The 24,752-nt window shown below is 41.5% G+C and overlaps 1 long non-coding RNA gene across 8 annotated transcripts in view; it reads left to right on the top strand.

The window, feature by feature from the left end:
- LOC146594060 (uncharacterized) overlaps window positions 1-24,752 on the top strand; it is a 171,249-nt gene that overhangs the window by 68,183 nt on the left and 78,314 nt on the right. For 7 of the 8 annotated variants that reach the window (XR_014896235.1, XR_014896233.1, XR_014896234.1 and 4 more), the window contains exon 3: window positions 17,427-17,491. This is a non-coding gene — a long non-coding RNA (uncharacterized LOC146594060). Of the gene's footprint in view, window positions 1-9,942; window positions 10,081-17,426; window positions 17,492-24,752 lie in introns of all 8 variants that reach the window. The other variant, XR_014896237.1, reaches the window with a different exon arrangement.

Below are 24,752 nucleotides of genomic sequence, written 5' to 3'. Positions count from 1 at the left end.
GCTGTTATTAAACTCAGCATGACTGTGTTTCAGCCAATGCATTTGTGTTTAAACCAGTCAACTAATGATCAAATCCACAACTTCTAATTGCAGCCAGTACATGGTGTTGTAAACATGATGCAGATGGCCTTGCTGCCCTGTCAGCTTCCAATTTAAGACAAAAAAATCATTGGTCACTTAACCTTGTATTTGTAAGTCTTAGCGTGACATAATTAATGTGTTTGTTGGATGGAGAAAGCCAACAGAATTTTTCTTCTTGCACTTTTAGTCTTCCCTCTGATTATGTGATCATTTTGAAATTGTCATTGGCTACAGAGTTCTCAAAACCTTAACCRTGTAATTTTTATGAAAAGCTAGAGTTGCTATGGAGTAGTAAAAAAGATTATTTCTCCTCTAGCCTAAGTTACTCACTTAGCAACAGTCCTAGTCCCAGATTATATCTACTGAGCCTAAATTGATGCTTCTGTGTATTTTTTTCCTGTTAAAGAACATGCAAATATCTTAATTCTTTTGTGGATGCTGGTAGGATCTTAATTATCTGATTTTGTTGAAGACAGTACTTGTCCCAGCTGGTATTTTTCCTAATAATGTTGGCCTGGTCTGACCAATTAATTAAGTACATGCCTAACTACAGAAACCTGAGTAGTATCACAAACTGCAGTGTGATTCCTCATGTAATTAAGAGATTGTGAATATTTAGCTGCRCTGGGGCTGTTATGAACAAGTTCATATATGAACATAATTTCTGTTAGGATGGTCAACTACGTACTTTTATCTGTATTTCTTACAAATCAAAGATCTTCTTGATAAATTCTGTGAACAGAGGAAGGGAAGATGTTTGGAAGCAAGACAGCCCTTTTCTGTCAAGTTCTAGGTTCTCAGACGTGCCTACAGTTTTTCTCCGTTTTTCTGTGATGTTTCTGGTCAAATGGTTTCGCTCAGTGAATATTACCGTGACTTGAGTCAACTTTCTGCTCAGGGTTAACGAGCATAGATTCAGTGAGCTTTGCTGATTTACTCCAGTTAAGAAATGAGCTTTTTCTGCTTTTCTGCTTAGCAAGCTTGGGAGACAGCATTTTGTTTGGTTGGACAAGTCTGCACCTATGGTATGTCTTATTCCAGATATAGTCCAGTGGTGCTGCTTTGTTTCCCAAAGTACAGGTTTGGGAAAAGAAAAAAAGTAAGCAGTGGTGTGTAGGAGGAGACGTGATTTTCAGAGGGAGCTTGGGGAGCTCTGCAGCTCTGAAAAGCGGGCCACCTACATAGGGGTCAAAACCACTATATAATTGCAAAGAAGAAGATAAAAACATAAGCTGTAATTATTGTAGTGAAATAGCTTCTCCTAAAATGTTAAGTGCTTCTGAGGCTTCAGTTCTTTGTTTATGCAGCACCTAAAACACRAGAGCCCCGTCCCTGACTGGGACTTCTGGGTGCTGCTGTCTTATAAAAAGTAGAAACTACTGAGAAATACGCTACTGGGACAAAACACGAGCTTCTCTGCATTAATGACATTGCAAGACACAGGAACCTGAGAATGTGATTGATAGTCTATCGTTGTAACCACTGAAACCTTAAAGGTCTAATTAAAGCCTCATAAAAAGTAATTCGATGATGTTTGCATATGTAAAGTAAAATGCTTTCATAGCTCAGCTTTATGAGCACGTATGGACTCTTAAGAATTCTGAAAACTTTAGTGTATTTTTATGAATGTCATGAACTCAAAATTATTTAGCAAATTTTGCCACTTTTTTTTTCTCTCCAAGCTTTCACCGTTGCTTACGCCCAAACCACAAATAAAGCATTAAAATTATTGATGTGAGCTAAGCAGCAGGGCTAGTGCCAAGAATAGCAGTATTCACTCAGGCTCACTCTATGTAGCTCTGGAAAAATTATTCCCAAGCTACAGCAAAGATCACATTTTTTTCCTTTCTTCACTAATAGCAAAAATATTACCTTTCAAGTGGTCTGTTATTCCCGCAGCTGGGGGATAAGCAGGTTGGATGAGGTTTAAGGTAGCTAAATGAGCAAGGCTTGCCGATCCAGCCTCCTGCTAATACAGTGAATGATTTATTAAGCTTTTCTCTCCAGGTGCCTTCCCACCCCCTATTTTTGCCTTCAAAATGACAGCAAAATGAAGCAACCGGGCAACTGAAACCCCTTATTTGACCTCACTGAGCTCCAGGAGCATTGCTCTTTGTTCTTTCTGCTTTAGCAGAGTGCATGGGAGCAGTTTTAAGACATGTGTGGGCTCTCAGATAGTGTATTTAGAATAGGTGCTCAAGAGTCCTGCTTTGCCACGGCCAAGAAAGGTCTTTTAATGCCAGAAGAGGTAGGAAAACTCTGAAAGAGTACGGCTCTGCGTACCTGCCTGAGGCTTGTCTTGTGCAGTGCATCTAAGCCCCCTCAGAGAGGTTCAGTCAGCTTTCAGTCAAGCTACAGGCACAGAAGGCTGCTTTGCTCTTGGGTGCAAATGCCACGTGCAGTGCGCTCCTGAAGCCTGGGTCCCCCGTTGGGGAGACCTCCTCCAGCATCCCCAACGGCAGCACGCAGGAGGCCTTCTGCTGGGTGTGTTGGGTGACCTGTGCTCATGGTTTGTAGTTGATCCCTCAATGYACAGAGGCCTCTGCGTCGTATGGTCAGTGCAGTAAGTTCAAAATAGTTATGTAGGCAGTGCAGACTCTCTGCCTCCAAGCTCCACAGTCAAGGCCACAATGCTAATGTACGTTACAGATCATGTCTACCTGGGGAACCTCATGGAAGTTAAAGCCTCCTTGAAACACAGATTCATAAAGGCTCCTTGAAACTAGGCTCATAAAGTGCAAAAGGGTCTGAGATAGCGCACAGTCCTCTTGCGGGGGGAGATAGGGGACTTTGAGAGGGAAGTAGAATTTACAGACAAATATAGGGTGATCCAGTAATGTAATCAGAAAGAAGATGAGATGTGTAAAGGAATATTTTCTGTAAAAACTGATGATCCCAAGATGTCTCATGATGTTGAAGGGAATGAGAGGCGAAGAGCAGGTTTTGCCTGTTGTGATGAGTACCCTTTGAYAGATGCAACTTCAGTTTCTAAGAAAATGCACTTTTGCATTTCCTCCAGCCAGTGAGGATTAGCTTTTGTGCCAAGCAGTGCTGCTTTCTGTACTGAGATTAACGATGGCAGAGAGATTCAGATGATTTGTTAGCTGAGGCCCCAGGTGATTTAGAGCAGGATGCCAGGAGCAAATTCCAGAGCAGGGCGCTCTTACYGACGATGCCCAGGTTTGTCTTTTGGCAGGTCTGTAACTTTCTCACTGTCTGTAGTAAGATACGTGCAACTATTTTTTTTTCATCTTCCCAAGATGATTTGAAATGCTAAATTTATTTGTGTAAGAATACAGTTTTTTGAGATCTTAGAACAGGCCTTAGCAGTAAAAGGAGCGATCATCATCAGTTTTAAAATCCATCTTTGAGTCCGTATTTGAGGTATAAAATGATCACCAGCAAGAATGAGAAAGAAACCATCCATGTAAAAATAAACATAGATGTTTGCATGTATATATCCATGTAAGGCTGACYCATGAAGAGATGCTGTTGTCTCCATGAACTATTATGAGAGATGGAATGGCAGAAAAAATGGACAAATGTTGTACTATGTTTTGGCAGCAGCCTTGGACCTCRTCTGTTCCTTCTGAAGTCAGCTAGACTCTTCTGACCAACTTCAATGAGCCTTTTGTTATGCTCAAACCATGGATAAATAGCCATGGATAAATGTGCACTGGCTAAGAACTTAGTGAGCCCTAAACTTCGGGTTATAGATGGTGGGGTCGAGATCATTTCTACACTTGCTGTGTGTGAGAGGTTTTGCCTTGGAAAATAGTAGCAGCAGTCCACAGGAGGAGGGCAGGAAAAGCGTGGGGGCTTGGATGGCTGCATACTAAGAGCGAAAGCAAACAAATGCAGACGCGGGGTGGTGGGGGAGAAAAATTTAATAAACTGAGAAGCCAGTGGCGATAAGGATAGGACCTAAAGGAGAAGTAGGCTCCTGAGAGAGATGTGTGCCTCCAAGTTCCATTGCTAARCAGCATGAAGAGGAACACATGCACATGACTGTGTTGTAGGAGTTTTTCTCATTAGATCAGGAGGACAACATCACAGCAATCTGTTGCTTCTGTAGAAAACACAGCATCCAAAGGGAGGAGGGTACACATGTGGGCAGCAAGAAAGCTCTTGGAAAAACAACCAAGGAGACAGCATGGAAGAAAGCGTCTGGAGTGRGGTCAGAGCAGTCCCAGCACAGTCAGAGAGGAATGAGGAGGCAGAGGAGTGGGTGCGGACAGACACCCGAGTGAATGTTGATTGTGGCACAGTCTCCATCTGTCCTTCCTCGGTGCACCCACTCCTAGTGCTAGGAATAAGCTGTGAGAGCATGGAATCGGATTGCTGTTTGTGATGGTAAAACTGCTGCTGAGAAACACAACCTGTGTTTCCTTGTGAACGATAAGGAAACAGTAAGTGATTTTCCAGGACCAAGTTTATCCTTCTTTGCAGCAGTGCTCCGTGTCTCTTGGGGCCTAGAAACTCTTTTGATGGTGCCACTGCAGGCTGGAGACCCCATGCACTATGTTTATGGATGACATACTTAAGCTTCAGTAATTCGTGGCTGTGAGACCAAGGGACTTGGAGAGTGAACAATCTCCGTATTAAATAATCACTGCAGGAATTGATGCTAATATTAAGTTATGTCCAGGAATTTAGTAACTTCAACCTTGGCAACTCAGTAGTGTTCAACGCTGCTTCAGCAATTATCAGCTTCCTGTTGTGAAGATTCTCCTTGAGGAATATGGAATAAAAAGTTTGTTAAATTGTGCGTTTTAGTTTAGGCATTAATCTGAAAATGTAAATGGTACTCAAAAAGAAGAATATATTCAGTTATTTTTCTTAATTCATGGTATATCCATCAAAAATAAATTGTTTGTTTAACCTCACCTAAAATCGTATCTTGCCATCAAGAGGCTGCATAGAGRGATATCAGGAGAAAAACCTTTTTTTCCTCCTTATCCTTCTTTTAGACAGTTGGTGGGGAGAGAACAGGACTGCTCAGAATCAGCTATACTTTGCTACCTTAGCTATAGGCTGAGTACTTGAATGTCTGCAATACTGGTGTGGTGTGAAAAGCAGACAAAATGTGGGCTGACTTCTAGATCCTAGGTTTGCTGTTAAATTAATTCTATTCTGACTTGTCAACTCAACGCTTTTCATATGACTGACTTGATACCGAGGATGGCTCCGCAGCTCCCCACGTCTGAGTTTTGTTCTGCTTGTGGAGTCCTGTTTCAGAGAATAATCCTGCTTTGCTTAAAAACCTCAGGTGGAGTTGCACAAAGGTACAGTGAAGTTGCATAAATAAGTAAAGAAATATGTTTTTATGTAGGCACTTCAGTGCTAATAGTTCCAAAGGATCATCCTTTGGTGTGAATTTGACTGACTGCTCTACATGAGGGTCRTCATGTTCTGAGGTGGGCTTTAGCGTGGTCCACGTTAGAGGTAGCAGAAGTCACCAGCAAAGGCTGGCTGTGTACTCTCCCTGAGGTAATGGTAGACAAACCTATGGTTCTATTTTAGGCATATTTCAGATGAGAAAAAGCCAAAGAAAACAAATTTTTAATCTTTATACATGTTTTCTTTTAAGMGCAAACACCTGTCTGGGGTAGTACTTCATTGCAGGCATTCATGAGCAGTAGGATAGCAGCTCTATTCACTTCAGCTTCATTAGTGGCAGACCAACTTCTCAAATGAGCACAAAGATCCTTCCCCGCCCCAGCTCTAAAGAGATAAAATTGCTACTTGGTAAATTCCACGTAACCTTTAAGGCTTTCAATCACAACAGTAAATGCTACTGTGCCCCAGCTCCTGCTTTTACTAAATTGCATTATAAGCACCTTAATTATAGTGCACGTTGTCTGATGTGCCACAGAAAAGGTCATCTCGCAAGGAACGTGTGATATAAAGGGTGGAGTGATACTGGTCATTTTTTGTCTGTTGGGAGAGAAAGAGCTTTGCAGAGAAGATTAATAGTAAACAATGGTAATCTAAATATATCTCAGACACAAAATATCAYGTTCCTTCGGGCTCCCCTTCTCTGGGGGTACCGGCATTAGCTGTTTCGTTATGGGGATAGCTGGCAGACATGCTCTTCCTATTCGGAGCGGCGTTAAAACTGAGGAATKTTTTCACCGGCGTTTGACTGTTGAAGTTGCCGCAGAGCACTGAGGTCTCTCGCTTGTGCTGCTTTTAACCGTGGAGTTCAGGGCTTCCAGGCTGAGATCTGGTTCAAGGGCAGAGAAGTGAACGGGAACATTYGCAGTGACTCCACGGTGGTTTAGTTGAATTCTTCGTGCCACTGCAGAAGAGAGGAGTCGGAGCTGGGTCTTGCAGATGGATAGGTGCCCYGTTATAGCCTGTGCATGTCTCTCCACTTATTTAATTGTTTTTATAGGTCAGATCAAATATAAATTGGAGGCAGCTCATTTTTAAAGTCTCTGCTGAACTCACTATAGCAAAGCATCTGGCAGGACGATTTCATTTTGAACTCCCACTGTTAATGGCATGGCTTTGGGCCCTTGGGTAGGCAGGCTATCCTTATCACCTTGGCAGGCTTCCAGCTCCAAATAATAATCCATTAATGTCTGCCCTGCTGGCATTCTTGCCAAATGCAGGGGATATCTTTTAAATAAACATTGGCAGTTCCCAGTCAGAGGAAAGAGAAAGGGAGTAGAGGAAAAACAATCCTTGACATTTCAGTGACTTTGCAGGACTAGCTGACACCTGGTACCACCCTTATCTGCGGGTGTTTATGCAGAGCTGCAAAACACAGCTTCTCCTGTAGGCCCCTTCTCTGTCTTTAAATAGAACTGGAAAGGCTTACAATGATAGGAGTAACTTTCTTGGATATCTACCTTTTTTTCTTTTTTTTTCCTTTTTTTTTCCAGACTAGGAGACCCCTGTGTCAGTATTAACATCTGTGCTCCTGTTTTCCTCTGAAGTTCAGCAAGCACAGTGTAGCCGGCTGCACGCCTGGTTTACTTTGCCAACAGTACTTTTTCCCACAGTTTTCTGCCTAGGGGATTACATACAATGTAGCTTTGCTTTGATGGGGCACTTTCCCACCTGGCATCTTATCTCTGCATCCACCAAACCAAACAGCTGCATTGATCTGCCCGTAACCAGAACAGCTAGGGCTCACCCACCCCACTCTCCGTGTTTCTTGGGATCTGCTTTTTCTATTTGTTTCAACCATTTCACTTTCTTTCTCTATATCTGAACTCTCAATGACAGCTCAAGGTTTATTTTTCCAGCTGTTGTATTTTGCTTAATAGCAATAAAATTACTTGTTTGGATATTTCACAGTATCAATAAATGAGCTGTCTAGGTTTTATTTGTGCAGTCCACTTAAGATCTGGAGTAGGATTAGTTCTTCCAGAAAGTGATTAGGAGACAGTAAAATACTTACTGTCCAGAGAATAAGGTATGGTCAAACCCAGAGTTCATTACCCAAGTCTGGGACTGGATTTTGTTTTTGCTTGTTTTCCACTGATTCACCRACTCTAGTGATGCTACCTTAATGCAGATTGGGGGCAGTGAAGGGTGCAAACTCTGAGCTTCTTTTATTTAGCCTTTACAAGTTAATTAACAGTCTGAATAATAGTTTTTAAAGGATTTGACATTTTGACTCTAAAAATTTTAATGAATTTTGGTATTTAATTCTGTCCTGCTCGTGGTTTGGGACTTGGTTTGCAACTACTCCCGTGTCAAAATTTCCTCRAATTTTATGTTTTATTTGCAACGTTGTATTTCACTTGCCCCTTTTCATCTGCAAGGTTGAAGTTATCCTTATCTTTCCCTTAGTTTCAAAATAAACAGTAATAATAACGGAAACAACCACCACCCCCTCACCTGATTAAGCTTCTATCAGGTTAACATTATTTCAGAATGTTTCAAGGGTCGGTTAAAGATTTCACCTTCACCCCATTACTGGTGTGGGTGTGGGTGGGTGGGTGCGCGTGCGTACGGGGCACCCCGGCTGCTACAGGGCATGGACACAAAGCAGCAAAGTGTAGAAAGATTTTTTTCTTTTTTTTTTTTTAATCTTCCTTTTTGGGCATCGGACTTTTGCATCTCCGTTCTTCACTTCTTGAAGCATGGTAACGTTTGAATATGTGAATGTGTTTTTAATGAAGATAACTTACACAAGCTCCCAAAGCTGGTGATTATCTCCTAATTAAAATGGGGCTAATCTGAGTCTCTCAACACCAGTCTTTGCAGTATTTTTAGTTCAATATATTGCTCCACCCCTGCCCAGCCTGTATATGGTAAACCTTCTGCTATTTCCTGCTCAGTTATTTAATGTTGGAACCAAGCTAAGTTTCAGTTCCTGAAGCTCAACCAAGCAAAGCAAATACAGTTAGAATGGAGTTAACTGGAAACATTCCCAAAAGATAGCAGCTTTACTCCCAAGTGCATACTGATCCACCTACAGTGGAAAAGAAACATCTTTTGCAAATCATAACCTCTCCACTCTTTGTAGATGCTGTCCAGACATTTACAGGCCTTTTTTTAATAGTCTGTACTTAAAAAGAATTATGAGGAAATGTTCAGTTCTTATGCGGTAGGCTCTTTCACAAGCAGATGATAACTGTTAAGCATCTTTGCAGTGAAAGGTTATCCTTTTAGTTGTTGAAATATTGCAGCTCACATGTTTTAAAAAAAAAAAGCAAGAGAAGACGTATGGAGAGACTACTTAAAATAGAAAAATGCCTATTAAATATACATCCCTAAACTGGATTAAGTTCAGCCATCCATTGCTCTTCTTTCGTTGTTTTATGAGACTATACCAAAYTTTAGCCATTGATGCATGTAATGTTTTTAATTTTGCTGGCAAAGATAATCTTTAATGCAAGTGTGCTCAGGTAGGGAGAAAGGAGGTAACTGTAGTTGCTTTGTGGGATAAAAAAACACTTTGGCAGGCATATTTAGAGGTGAGCAGCGCTCCTTGGTAGTGTATCCATTTGAGTCTGAATCTGGAGCTATTAACTGACTTTTGGTTAGTCTACCTGAGTCCTCCTCCTCCTGGGGAAATAGTATGATTAGCCCGTCTGAAATAGGAGGGAGCAGGGTAAACAAATCGAACTACTGCCTTTGGTAGGGGCTTGCTGATCTGTGCCAGATGAGGACAGCATTTTACGTTCTTGAAAAYAATCCTTCGAAAATGCACTTTGTTGAGGACTCTGGTAAGGTACTGCAAAACTCTTTTGATAGTTCCTCTCTCCCTTCAGTGATAAAGCATGAGGGGCAGAGGGATCATTTGCTAAAATAGCTGAGTGTCTCCCCCAATAACTTTTCAAACTGTTCTCTGTTTTCAATGTAATTAAAAGGGCAGAGTCTTGAAAATAAAGTCCTACCTGTTTTGTGAAAACAGGAAGTCAAATTCAGCACGGAGGCCCAATTTGTGTCTCCCACTGCTGTGCCTCCCCTTCCCCCTGGAGAATGATTGCAGTAGGTGAAACTCAGGATAGACACTGGAGCATCCATGTGGGAACTGGTCTCGAAGACCAAATCCGTAGCAAATCTAGCTTCAGTAGTCCCTCTACTCACAGCTAATTGTTTAAAGAGAGRAATTGTTTCCTGTGGTTTGAGAAATTATTAGATTTTCTTTCTGATGGATCAAGGGATCCAGAAAACCAGTTTGGGGTTTCTGCTATGAACCCTGATGAACACAAAAATGAATACTCACTGATTTCTGCATTGTGGTAGATGAAAGAAGATTAAAGATCAGATCTTGGCTACGCTAAGGTCAATCCAGAGCAGTTCCAGCAACTTTAGGCTTTTGTTGAACAAATATTATTTAACCTAGTTCAGGAAAATCCCTCTACTACTACAAAACAAGTTTTTCCACTCTTACAGGTCATGACCGTATACGGAAGCAACCCACGCTGATAACCTGTTGCACAACTGATACTGACTCAGAGCCTTCAAAGCCCAAGTCTCTGCACCTGCTGACCTCTGGCGAAGCATAGCAGGCCCATCCAGGCTTCAAATGATGTGAGCTGCCATCTCTCATGCTTATCTAATTCTARCCATTGGGCTATTGTGCACAAGAGATGCCTTTTTGTGGTGTAAACAGATTTCAAATGGAGACATCTCCATATATTCTTAAATGTCTCACTGTACATGGGAAGATACTATCCATCTTCCAGCTGAATCCATGATGCTGTGGCCCACTTGCCACTTCGGGGGTTTCATTATTGAACAGTATCTGGAGCTCTACTAGCTCTCACTGCTATGGCTGTTTGCTTGTGAATGTTATCAGGCCTGGTATAACATCTGTTGTGGCTCCAGAGTATAAATACTTTTCCTTTTTCTTGTCGTAGCACCATAAGTACTATTTATGGGTTTGACATGCTCCTTGTGACACAACCCTTTTTGTTTCACAGGCAGAAGTGCCTATGAACATGTTTTCTTTGTCTCTGCTGCACATTTTCACGTGCCCCATAAATATCAACAGCTATGAGCAAATATAAAAGAGACAGAGTGCCAGTTATTCTGTATTGGCATAGGGGAAGAAGAAAACACAGAACAGAGTTTTGTTATTATGCAGACTGAAACGTYATAGTAGCAAAAAAGATGGCACTTACAGTAATGTCCTAGTCTAAGATTATAATTCCATCTTTTCCTGGAAATTTAGCACTTAATCAGGGTTGTATTTCTTGAGTAATATTGCAGCATCTTAGCAAGTGGATGTTACTTTATACATCCAAGAGATCATGAGGGCTCATGCGTATTTATTCTCCACAACATTTCTTGCCAGCAGTGCTACTTGCGTAGACCATCCCATGGTAGCACACCAGCTTTGAGCTAGATTTGCTTTCTAGAGTGTGTGTCACCTTGTGCCCTCTGCTTCTGTGATTGGGTCATCATCAGGGACTTTGATGAGGTTGTGATGGGAAGCTATTGCTCACTCTTTGGTAGACTAAGTGAAAGCACTGTATTGCTCCTTGCAACTTAACAGTTGAGTTACTAGATGTATAGGGCAGGTTTTGAGRCATTTTCTGTCTGTCTTTGATATCCTCTTGTACACGCAGCTGCCTGAGTTGAAGTTGCTTAGATTCTGCACCAGTTTGGAAAGGATTGTCGTGCAGAAAAAGGGGYAGTCAGGCGAGGCCAGTGCTTACCCTTCCTTCAGTGGGAATTGGCAGAGGCCCTTCCGACAGTGTTTCATGGCCCCCTTTGCTCTGCCAGAGCATATATGCATAAAACGGTGCCATTTTTTGGCCCAGGCCCTTGGCAAGGCCATGTTTTTCAGTGAATGCACAGAGCTTGTTTGTGTGCATGAAGCAGATGCACCTTAAGCCAGATGTTCTGATGAAGACTCTTCCAAACAACTTCCTGAAGAGAGGCCAAAAGAAGCTTCTTTTTTCCCTCTCTCTTTCCTCATCTAAACGAGCTTCAAGGCATTGACACCTTTCATGCATCCTCTAAGTTTGCCTAAAGACTTTTTTAAGTCTTTCAACAGTAGCAAAGCATGGAAGCAGTCTCCTCTGGTTCACGTGAACTATTTAAGTTATTAGAAACCTTTTGTGGGTGACATTAGACCACATGAACTGGGGGCACAGTTCTGCCTGTCTTGGGCCAAAGTGCTTTTTCCAAAGAAAAAAAAAGAAAGTCAGATAGTTCTAAATAACATGCTTTCAATATTAGCAGTATCTGGCTATTTGTGCCATGTGCAAGTGGAGAGAATATCACATATACAATCAGCACATTATTTTGTTGACCGAAACAAAATTGGCAAGTTTGAAGAACAGCCACTGTATAATGTCAGATTACCAAAATGTCTGGATTTGGCAGCCTCATTCTCTTCTTTGAGGATTATTAGGCCAATACATAAAAGAAAACTAAACCAAAACTAAGAAAGCTATTATTTCCCCTCTTTTTCTCCCCCCTTCTGTTGAGAGTGTTTCTGTTTTGTCTGAACAAAATTCAACCGCTCCAGTGCCTCGCTCCTCTTTAGCATTGCTTAGCAGCTTGGGAAGTTGTTACACAGGTTGCCTTTAAAAAGCTCCTTTTTGACTGCAGAACACCTGCTRGTTGATTGGAAGACAGTAAAATTCTTAGCAAAGGCTTCCCAAACACAAAGGATTGCTTGTGGAAAAAGACCTTGTTGATCTTGGATAAAGTTGTAACCCCACCATTTGATGACTTTAGTGAGACATTGTATGGTATATTAATTCTGTACATGTGTTCTTGTGTGTGAAAAAACAACACCTGAGCTAAACAGAAGAGAACAGAACTAAACTGAGCCTCCTCCTAACAATCTTTCTTCAGGGGTATTTTATAGAGCACTTTTGAATAGACTTTTTGTATTAGCCTGTTAGAAACTCTTTTCAGAACCCCCCAACAGAAGTTCTGGAGCACATGGACTGCCTTCCTGCTCAGAGGTTGCATCCTGGAGATCACAGCTTTCCAGCTCAGATTTTTGTTTGTCCATACAGATGTTTCAGAACCTGTAAAAGTTGTTTGCCTTGTTGGGAGATGAAGGAATTTGAAATGGAAATTTTTACAGGAAAGTGTTCTCTATTTATTCCAGCCCTGTTCATTCAGCTGTTACCACATAMTGCTGCACCTTTAACTTTGCTTCGTGCCTCTTGTGTGCTCTGCTCTCATGAGGCATTTATCCCTTCTTTTAGAGTCAGCTTTGTATTCTGACTCATTCAGCATTGTGTTTGTGGTTAGTTTTATGGGTCAAGGCAACTAGGATAACCTTGTGAAGATCAAAACAGTACTTTTAAGTGACACAGTTGAGGTATGAATTTTCAAATACATTTAGGAATAATATTGGCAGTCATTTGTTGTTTACAGGGATATGTTTGTTATGAAAGAAGATAGCAAACACTTTTTATGTGAACAAGTCAGTTGATCTATGAAATAACCTATTTGTTTTCAGAAATTTAGTTTTAAAAGGGTGAATTTAAACTGTCAGGATTCATCAAGCTGTTCCCCAGAAGTTATCAGTGTAATCCTGAGCCCACTGAAGCCTACGAATATCTTTTTGTCACGCTGATTTGGTTTCCAGTAAAGGGCTGAGTTATGAAACATGGTGACACCTCTTGGTCATGCTGACTTGTATCTGTAGGATCTCCTTGCTCCTCAGGACCTCTCCTTTTGTGGTTCAACTGTAGTCTGCCAAAATAATTTTGCCTTTCTTAGCAGGAGTGGTTACTCATTGCAAAGCTTGTCAAAATTTCCGCTCACTTTCAGAGCTAGACAGTTTAGTGAACTGGGACAATATGAGCAGCATTGCCCCAAATGTTAGCAGTGAACAAAGCCATACCATTATATTTTTGGCAAACAGCTATATTCTGAATACTTGCAGGATCTTTTCAATAACTGTGGCTTCCTCTCCAGTAGTTCTCTCAGGTGCTTTTGGACACGCTGGTGTGGGCGGTGCTGCTTTGCACAAAAGCGAGATTTGCCACCAGACAAGGCAACCTGCCTGCAGGACCTGGGTATGAGCTGGGAGTCATTCGTCAGCAATTTCTTACCATTGTGCAAGGCAGCACCTCTGACGTCTTGCTGAGTTTGGGACTTTACCACCCCACCACCCATGCACAGTGCCTTTTGCCCCACTTCAAGTGTTAGCAAGCTGATGTTTTGTTGTAGTTTTTGTTTAAAATTTGATTATTTGTGCAGGCTGGATTCTGAGACATTTAGTTTGGAACTGCACAAGGACAAATGATAAACAAGATGATTGCGTAGAGTGCTACAGCAAATGCAGAGAAAGAAGGAGCCCTTGGTAGCATTCAAGAGCTTGACTGGTTTTCTCAGTAGTTTTTTCTTCTGGTTCACAACAGGCCCTTGACACTAGAAAATGCAGCAACAGCAACCTCGATGGTGAAACTGCCGATTATTACAATCAGAGGGAGATAAAGTGAAGTATTTGTTGGAGCGGCAGTACCAGGAAATGGCTGAGACATCACATGACAGAGGATGTGCACTCTGTACCAGAGGGACGTATTTACTTACAGGCTAGACTTCTACCAGACTTGACCAAAGGCAGTTCTGGCTAGTTATTTGAATTACCTGACCCATTTGCAGTAGGAAGTYGTTACATAGATAGAAAATACCTACCCCACCCTCGGTAGGCAGACAGACTCCTTGCCAAAAGGTCTAGCCCAGCTTCACTGAATATAAAATATTGTACCTTTTCAGTTAAACTGTCGTTGCAAAGACATTAAAAGCGATTGCCGTTCCAGTAAATTGCTCCATTTCTTGGCATTCAGATCGTTGTGGAGAAAGCCTCTTACCACCACTTGGAACTCAAAACACACACAAAGAATAAGCCTGAAATTTTTCTAAGGTACAAATCACCTGCTTCCCCCGGTGAAGACAAAAACTCCCAGGCCCTTTGGTAGTCAGGGAAGTTGTCTGTGATGGAGGATGCTGATAAGACCCTCTACAATGATTAATTTGAAGTGTTAAATAGAGACTCCAAAATGTTTGGTTTTTTCCTAAACTTTTTTGTTTTGTTTTCTCATAATGATAACTGTAACTAACTGAGCACATATAACATGCTTGATGATTAACTATTGTTAATTAATCAGTGGATTAGAATTTTAAGCAAGGTGCCTAAAACGTCTAACTTGTAGAGAATGTCTTAACGATCGTGTTGCTAGTGTGATCATTCTTAACTCTGAATTCTCTTACATGTAAATAGCTGAGATTTTACCAAAATATGTGGTTTGCACCAATATTGACCATTAGCATAACCCTATAAATTTAAATAATTACCAAAATAAGGTTCTGATCTTGCTTATACCAGAAAACAGTTGGAGAAAGTCAATGAAAAGACAGCATGTTTATACTAATACAGCTAAGAATAGAATACAGTTCAAAACTAGTTTAAAGCAAGAGGTCTTCCTTCAAAGTAAAATGATGATGGACTTTTCTTGGGCTGTAGGAATAGAAGCTGAAAGAAAAGGAAGCAGGGAAGGACTGCATATAGAGGAGCTATGTCTTCTACTGTACAGATATCTCAATTTAATTTTGCTTATATTTTTGGTGTGAGAGACTTCAGATACTGAAGGTGATCAGCTTTCTGTACCAGGACATGCTGAGCAGTGGGTGTGACTGTGATGGGCTAGAGCAGTTCATTTAGGAAAATTGAAATGAAAGGTTTGTTTCATTCAAATGTCACTTCTAAGAGTTCGTAGGGTAACCTTCCGTTTTATGAATCTACAGAACTATCAAGAACAGTGACAATTTGTTCAAACAGACCTGGCCCATCTGTATGCTGGCTTCTCAGGTGCTGCYGCTGACCTTTCTGCACACCATGTGCTTGCTGCCTGGGTTGGATTGRTTAGGACAGAGCACAACTAAGTTGAAAAGGATTTATGCTCTTACTCTCCTGGATCATTACTCATGTATGTACAGTGTTAAGGAAAATGGACACTGCATCCTGAGGCAGAACTGGGTCCAAGTCTAGTAGGCAACTAATGGGTATAACTGGRTCTACAGCTCTTCAGGTAGACTGGATAGGATCACTGAAAAGATTGAGCTTAGTGTGGGACTGTATCTAAATGCATTTGGGGCCTCAGCTGGCTTCCTTTAATGTTAGTGATCAACCTCAGCCAATTCCTACTACTATTTTGTGAAGTGGTTCCAGTAAGAATTCCTTTTTTCAAGTAGTTGTTGGGTCAAGCCCTGGCGTTGGCTTCTAGAAGCACGGGAGTGAGAATTAGGAACTTGAAATTCTACGTCTTCGTGTGGCACAAGTTTCCCAAGTAGCCTTGGAAAAGGCAGGTAAGCTACATGTGCCGCACTGGGCTCCACAAGGGACTTCAGTACACTGAGGCAGAGATCCGTAAAGGACACAGACACCAAGGTCTGAGGCTGGAATTCAGAAACCTGAATTAGGATGCTATTTCACCTGTACAGTGATTTGGGAAAACTCAGTACCAAGTAATGGGATTCACGTGAAGCAGTATTCTGAGCAGGGGAGTTAGTCAGCAGGCTGGAAAAATGCTAAAGAAAGGGGTAAGTTGCTCTACTTCAGTAGGTACCTAAGTCCTTTTCTTGGATCTGACCCTGAATACTGAAGTATTAGTAAYAGGTACCAGTCAGACTGTGTTTAGAATTCCACTGAGTTTCCTTAGGGAAATGAATCAAATTAAACTTTTTGTCATTTAATCCTATTACTAAAGTACAAAGCTGAGCACCAAAYTGTACTGGAGACCTGGTGTTATACTGGAGGGAGCCACACTTCCCTTGTTTCTACTCCATTTATGAATGCCCTTTGCCAACTAGTCACTGTTTGGCACAGTATTAAATTTAATCACTGAACTCCAAAACCTTGTAATGTGTCTACCTACTCCATGGTTCCATTTGGATGGAAATTTTCTATCTCATTTAAAGACTGTTAAAGCCCTGCCTTTCTTGTGCAGAACAAAAGGGTATTGTTTACTTTGTTTTTCTTTATTTTCGTATTCAACAAAAGATGATTATTCTGTCTCCTCAGTGCAGAGATCCCTGTGAACATGTAGACCTCCTCTCTACTTGCTTTTTTTTTCCCCTGGGTGACTGTAAAAGAGAGAGATTTCCTTCACGCAGAAAGTTGCAGTTGAAATGCACGAAAACAAATGTTGTTTAGCTAAATCTTCAAGGTTTTCCTAGTGAAAGTATTAATTAAAAAGTTGATACTAGGCATAATTGAGTCAAGAAACAACGTTCTAAGGCACAGCAGCAGTAGAATGACAATAACACACATTTATGATTAAGAATGAATCTTTCACAGTACAAAAGCATTTGTTTCATTCAAAACCTTTTGACCTTCTAAGAGAGATGCAGCAACCCACAAACGTCGAGTTGTTTGGATGCCATTATTGCCATCACTTTATAACCTAGGGAGAATAGCTTTTTGATGCCTACTGCTCGGCAGTCTGTAGGCAGGACAGCAGTGTTCTTGCTTTTTGAGAGCTAGCAGCCCATTCACAGTGGGTTGACTTTCAAAAGACCCATTTATTGAATGACGCAAGGTGCAAATTATGAGTCACCCTGCATAGGTTAAGTTTGTAAAAATCAACCTATATTCATCTTCCTAGCACCTACACAGCTGCATGCTGTATTTATTATCTCTAGGATCCCATTAACCCTTTTAAAGGCTAAAAAGTGATCTGTAATACAACTCAGACAAACTTAATATTCTTAGATAGTGAACTGATTTCTCCCCCCCCCTTATCAGTGATGAACAAATGATGAGGGTGGATTTTCTATCAGTCAGGATTAGGTCACACGGTGGCCCAGCAATCTGATTTTAAATATTTCCTCCTGTTCTGATAGCCTCATAAAAAATATTGCTTGATGTTGTTTGCTGATATGTGACACTGTATTTTCAGGTCTTAACCAGATGAGCCAGCTACTCTTGGATCTCAGAGTCCTCTAATGATCTTGCAGTGATACTGTAAGTAGTTCTTGTTTATTATAAGTAGCTTTTTAAGCAGAAGTTTCATGCCAGTCCAACACATTTTAATAGTTTAACCTTTTCCTTGTAATTCCTACTTAAATCCCCACCTACCTTTTAGGGTAGATTTAGGGGTGCTAGGAGCAGTATTGCTGTGCTTTCATGGCCTTTAAAAGTGCAGAACCACCTCTTCACTGTCTCCACCCATCTCCTTCCCACCTCCAGGAAGTTTGGAGATTCAAATGTGGTTCCTAAACCTCTGTCAATGAGGAAGGTCTATGCTGCTGGAAATGGTATGCAACCACTTGTTCCTGTATTTCAGCTCTCCTTCCTCTCAGGAAACCCAAACTTCAAGGGAAGGAAAACCCCAAATGACCCTTTGCATAAGGTTACCAAAAGGTGGTTGCTTAATGGTGGTGGTGATGGGGGGTGTCACCTCACATGAAGGGCTTTGTTTCTCCATCTATTCCTTTACTGTGCCTGTCACAAATAATGACAGCTATTACAGGACTGCTACAGGGACGCATACTTAGATGATAGATGAAGCTCCTGTTTCTTTGACCCCGTGTCTGTATTCCTAACTTAAGCAGAATTTTCCTTGTCGGGAAGTGTGATCAGACTAGAGGAGGGACTGTACCTTCTGTTATTATTGCAGGTGACTGAATACTGCAAAAAGAGCTTTTCTCCAGTGCTGAATCAAACACTGAAATTAATTTACTTCCTCTCTGCTCATACCTCCTGTGTGTCAGCTTTCTGAAAGCCACATTATGCTAACCTACTTGCAGAGATTCTTATGCTAAGATAGTGGCAGAATTGCATTGTGAGATTATTTCTACCAAATTAATGTGAAAAATGAACACTGGCCAGATACTTGCCTGTGTCTTTACTCAGGGAATAAGTATTAGCCTGTTGACTTTCATGGCCCATCACTTCTGAACATAAGGTGTAAATTTTGGAATATAAGTAGGGAGCAAATTGGAGGTGAGTATGAAGATCTATTTCCTGGGGTTTTTTTAGCCAATAATAAAACTTATTGCATACTGATGAATAATGTATTTGAAGGAAATTSTGATCTGCTCCTATTTAATCCTTGAAAGAAAAAGGCTTATGCATTCTAATAGTTTACTCTGTAAGACAGAACAATGGAGGTTTGATGCAAAACTCATTGGAATCAGTAAAAAGGCCCCCATTTTATGCCTCAAGTTTCTAGCCTAGACAAAAATCTGTTATGGCAGCTGCCACCTTTACTAACCCACCAGGGTATGGCCCAAGTCCCTCTAGGGCTGCAGCAGTAATGGCTCTTAAGTCTGGCTGAAGCAGAGTGGTGTTCCCTATGGATTAGGCACAGAGGTGGACCTGTAACACACGCTCACCTGCATGTTACATCAGTAAGTCTAGTATGTGCTGTTCCAGTTGTAGCTCTTGTAAATTAAACCGAGAAATAAGCTGCTCTTTTGCTTCTTGCCACAGCTGAAATATGATCCAAGGCTCAGGTAGATTCCAGCTGTGATCTCGGTTCGTGGTTATGAACATACATTTATGTTCTCAAGACATTATAGCTCCTTCTACACAGGCAAAAATTGTAAAAACAAAATGAACAACGTTCTCTGTGTACAGTAGAGTTATTTAAAGTGCCTGAGGGCTTGAACATAAGCAGACACAGTGTTCATATACAATATAAGCAAGACTTCTGGGTTTTGGCATTTATAATGACAATTAAAAATACAGCAGGCATGTTTCAGCAACTTTATGGGATGCCATAAACATCTAGAAAAAGATTCCAGACAAAAGTAAAGATTCACAGTAAAGATTCCTTTCTTTTTCTAGTTTCCTACCTTGTTTTTTTATGTGATATATTGTGAGGCACCACAAAGCCAATGAAACAAATGTATGGGGCAGAAACTATCTCACTCATTGGAAACTATTGTAAGGCAGAAAACACTTCTTAGGAAGAGTCAAAGTTTATAATGTGTATGGCTCAGTTCAGGTAATTGTTTTACCTTCCTTCTCCTTCAACATATCTTGAGCAGAAAAAGCCCCAAACAAGTCTGGATGGGGAAAAAAAACACTCTCCTTCCTTGACACAGGGACAAACAGTAGGTTCAAAATCTCTCCTCGTCAGAATTTTATGTACCATGAAGCTGCCTACATTTTCTAAGATATATTTGTCACAGAAGCTATCCTACTGCATGGTTGATCGGCTGTTTCCACTGTAGCCTCTTAACAGAATAGAGAATGCCATGCATCACAAACCTTTCTATTCTGTATACTGTATATCTTTAAGCAATGTAGTGTTTACAAATTTATAGCAAGAGTTACCTCCTGCTGTGAATATGTTTTAGGCATTAAGCTAAGGTGGGAGGAAGAACCTGAATCTCAAGTTAAGGGTTTAATTACAAGGCTTTTCTTCCTCAATACTTTCTTCCTGCCACTTGTAAACCTTAGACAAAAGGAGTAAGGAGCTGAAGATATGTTCCTCAGCTTTGTGGGTTCTTTAAACCTGAATTTCTTCCTAGTCTTTTGGCAAAGCACTTTGAAATATTGTTATGACACTGAGTGAAACTTCTTGCACGACGGTCAGCTCTTTTCTAGCCTTGAAAAGGGAGACATTGAGTGTGTTTTTAGTACCTTTAAATCCATCTTTTCTCTTTACAGTGCTTTAGAAAAGTGTTTTGTTCTGTGTGTGTATTCAGGCCTGGTAGCTCTAAGTGACCTGCCACAAGATGCTCAGACAAATCTTGCTCCAGCTTTCCTGGGTTTCACAGTGCTCCCCTCTTACTGTGGGCACCACGCATGGCTCCTCATAAACTTTTTCTTCCCTTCTCTCTTCGCTAGTCTGGAAAACATACAAGTCTTCTATACTTTTGGGGATAAGTGCAAGGATTTTACTATCTTTGTATATGCAGGAGGCAGGGAACACTTGTCACTGGCCACCCAACACTGGGATTGCTTTTCAGGAGTCAGGGCTAAGTGAGAATTAGGTTCTTGGCACCTCCGACTGAGCTAATACCGAGCACCCCTGATCCTCCATGCAGTGGCAGCTGCATTTCAACCCCTGTGCTCCAGGCCTGTCTGAATCAGAGCAGGAAGAAGTGAGGAAACCRTCTGCTTTATCATCCCTAGAGCACAGACCACTCTGCATGGATTGAGAGAGGGACATCTGCCAGAAAAGAGGGAGATAAAAGGTATCTTAGGGTTACATTTGTTTCCTGTGGCAAAGCATTGGCTTTGTTTTAGTTTTCCTTTCCCCTCCCCCTTACCACAATTCAAGACTACTAYGTATGCAGCAGCTTTTTCCCCTTTACCTGCATTTATTTCCTTCAGTTAGTCCATAATTTCACAATCTGAGRGATTCAGAGGCAATTCCATTTTCCCCTTCTACCTTGCTACTTGTAGCCTCCTGTTCCTGACCAGGCTGCAGTTGCAATGCCATGCTGGGAACCAAAGTAGCGTTCTTTTTTTAGCAGGTTTGTTTTTGCCTTGGATTCTTTCCCTGAATCTGTTGACAGTGTAGCCCAGGCAGCTCTGTCCACGCAGTGTGGGGCATCAGGCACATTCCCTCGGCCTCCTACAGCAATCTTTATCTCCCTGAAACGGGGCCCTGTGCTGGATTTCAGCCCTTATGCAGGTGGTCAGCCCTGGACAAAGCTCAAGTCCATGTAAGAGCTATGTCAGGGGTTTAAGTGGACATTAGATAGCGTCTAATTTTAACACTCATCCTCTGTGCAGGTTAGATTTGATGTTAATTGTACTGAAACTGCTGTGATGGCTAGTCTTTCTAGCTATGAGTGATCTTTTGTGCTTATTCCTTTGCAATAGCAGCTCTGTGATTTTTTTCATTTATACAATCAACCTGAAACTCTCTTGAAATAAGGTGTATAGTGTAGTTGCTGCTATCACCAAAATCATAATGAGAAAAGCAGTTGCAGTACATCTCCAGAATGCTACCTTTAACTCCTGTGCCTCCCTGAACATTGCAGGTATCCTCTGTTGTAATGGAGAAGTGGAGCTGGTCTAAACACGGAGCAGATTTCAATAATCTCTTCCACTTGTGTGGCAGTGCAGAGTTGTTCCATACTTTTATTCGCTCGTGCTTTGCCCAGGCTAGTCATGACAGAGAAAACTGTGGCTGTTTGGCAGAGTATATCACAAGCCATTGCTCCTCGGGCTTAGGAAATTTATCTTACTGTTCAAAACAATTCCTCACGCTCCTTGACATTTACTCCTATGGGTATTTGCAGACTGTTATGTCTGCCCTTACTTGTTGTTTAACCTAGCTATAAGCATTAGCTCTGTCTTCATAAATCATTTCCCTTCAGCTCTGTAGCTAGGTTTACTGCCTGTGCTCCTAAGTATGAAAAACCCAGGCTAAACCTAGCCTTTAAATGTCTGCTCCAAACAGTATTTTATTGGTGGCACAAAATCATTGCTCTGTATGAAATCATTCCTGGCTTACTGCTTGTTCCTTTGCTGATTATACTGACCAGGATCTGTACCAGTGGTTCTCTAATTTTCTTTTCTGTGTCCTCCCACATACTCCTAGGACTTGTTCCACTTCTTCCTCCAGCTTTAAAACCAGTGGTTTAGGCTCCCTGCCCRTTCCCCCAAGAATACATCTTTTAGGAGTAGCTGAGGCGTCGGTGAGTGTCCAGCAAGTTCCCCATACATAGCCTCTGCTCCTACTTCTTTCCTTCTTCACCCTTCTCCCAAGGACTTCTGCATGGCCCAAAACCAGTTCCAGGGACCACTGGAAGGTGGACACTCACAGCATGTCTCCTAGGACGAGTATCTGATGGGTGCAGCTCCCTGGAGCAGAGTAAGGAAGAATAATTTGACCGGATTAAATCCTCCTGCAGCCCCARCACACAACCCACCATGCTGGGAAGTGAGATTGCAAAGGCTTTCTGTGTGACCTCAACCATGAATCCTCTGCCTGTGGCTTGCCAAGTCTTACCAGGGCTGTGATGCCTTTGTGCGAAGGGGCTCTGCCCAGGGAGCTGCGGCTGCCCTGAGGCTGGAGCTGGTGGGCAGGGACCTGGGCCACATGCTCCCCAGCCATCACCTTCCCTCAGTGGGAAAGCATGGAAATTCCTGCAGTTTTGCCCCTTTTCCCAGACCTCACTGCTGGGATAGTTCCCCTCTGAGCAGCACAGAAACTGTCCACACTTTGAGAGCAGTTCATCTGTACAGAGTGCATACAAATTTCAGGAGCTTAGTGGTGAGGCAGGAATGTGCAGTTGACTGAGGCGTCTTTGAAGGAACMCAGATCTTAAAACAAATTAACTGCCACAAAATGTCACCAGAAATAATTCAGGAGAACCCTGAAAAATGTGCGTTTATACGGTTAATAAGGACGCTTCAGTGACTGCAGCAAGTACTGAAAATAATTAAAGAGTTTTGTAAGGCACAGGAATTACTTCAGGRTGCAAACCAAGCTTGGACTGTTAAAGCCAAGGAAGAAAATTTCCATGTAGGCTGATATGCCCAAAGCTGCCTATTGCAAACTTCCTTTTTACCTTTTTTGTGAAATATTTGGTGGTGGTTACAACTACAGTTATGAGAGGGCGCAAGAGATCTCCCATGTAGTCCGACATAGGAGATCCTACCATCACATGCAAAGTAAAGCCTTGTTCTCTTTCTAGTTTTTAGAAGTTTGGGAAATGCAAAATACCTTGCAAGCAAGTAGCAGGATGTGACAGAAGGCGTCAGATACTGATGTATTTTCTTTCCTAAAAACTCAAAAGACTCAAACCTCAAGTCTGTCCTGTCTTTCCTACTCGCACATTCTTTTCGACTCCTCCACTCTCCTCCCATTTGTTTCTGTGTTAAATGAGGCTGATTATTGCAGTATGTTTTCTTTCATAATTCTCTCTTGTCTCAGAGCTGGCAGAATCTTCCATGTGTCTTGCAGCAGTAGAAGAGTCCAGTCCTAAGTTTGGGATGAGTGCTGTTCAAAAGCTACTTTTGTTTCACCTCTGAGCTAAAGACCCATTCTTTAAAACTTCGAACATTGATTTTGAATTTTCAGAAGCCTGSATTGTCTGCAGACTTGAGCAAGAGGGTCCTATGTGAGCCTGAGTTAAGCTGAACTGTGTCTGGGAGGTTTAGTCTTGTGGCTTTATTTAGTTATTCTACCTGTTCACATATCTTAACTATGAGATGATTACACTTTCTCCYCTAAAATACAGGAGACACTTATAACAAACCTAATGCTCTACCTTTTTTTTGGTTTCTGTTTGAGTGCAAGCGTGAACTTTTTTATTTTGTTGAATAGCTCCTTTAGCCATGTTTTTTTTTTAAATCTGTTTGYATCTCTTCAAACACAGGGCAAGCACAGAAAAAGAATATCAAATGTAACCAGAAAAAAACAAAAAATTAGCTCCTCCCCAAATCTTCAGTCATCATTGTTTCTGCTATTATTAGAGGAAATATCACATGCCTACTTACGCTGTTGTAGAAAAAGCCACTAATGTACAGTCCCTTATATTAGAATTTTTAAAACTATGGCACCAGCTTCTGAAATTTGACTTTTTTGATCCAAAAATGAGAAAGAAGAAGAAATGCAACAATCCACTTTGGAATGAGTTTCTTTCATTTCTGGCAGTTTAGTAGTTTGATAAAAGTTTAACTATGTAAGCACTTATTCACCAGGAATGTTTCATCGTTGCCGTGCTTTCTTATACTCCGTTACCAGCTTTCACGCATTTTTTCTGGGCCTTTCTAACCAGGTCCGTGAAGTTTGACCTCTCCTACTGGCTTCTCACATTCCTTCGTTGTAGAACAATCGTGCTGTAACGATGAACTCCACAGAAACTCCTCTAAATACGTGCATTAAGAACTGAGGCAGCTTTCTGGCGCTTGTTGCACATTCATSAGACTAAATCAGAAACAAAGCTGAAATCCTTTCGGAAAGGCAGAGGCTGAGCTTTAAAAGGAACCTTCCTTAAGAAGTGAAACACAACACTTAAACAGGCTGTCTGATAGCAACGAGTTCTGTACTGGTATTGCTCAAACGAGTGTGGAATCAGTGCAGCTCAGTGATAGTCTAGGATGTACAGAAATATGCTGTGATCCCCTCTGAGGGGATTCTTCCTTATGAGGGGAGAACCATAATAAMGGGAGAAGTGGTGTGGAACTAAATTAATAACCTTTGTGTTGGTTCCTTGAGACAGAGCCAGCTTTCTCAGCCACAAAACATGGGAATCCCAGGTTTAAGGTTGATACCATGAAATTCATAAATGGCTTCATGCCCACTGGCTCA

Source organism: Rhea americana, unplaced genomic scaffold, assembly GCF_003343005.1.
Source record: "Rhea americana isolate MKP2758 unplaced genomic scaffold, rheAme1 scaffold_27, whole genome shotgun sequence".
Classification (NCBI taxonomy): domain Eukaryota; kingdom Metazoa; phylum Chordata; class Aves; order Rheiformes; family Rheidae; genus Rhea; species Rhea americana.
This window is presented reverse-complemented; position numbering and strand designations above follow the sequence as displayed.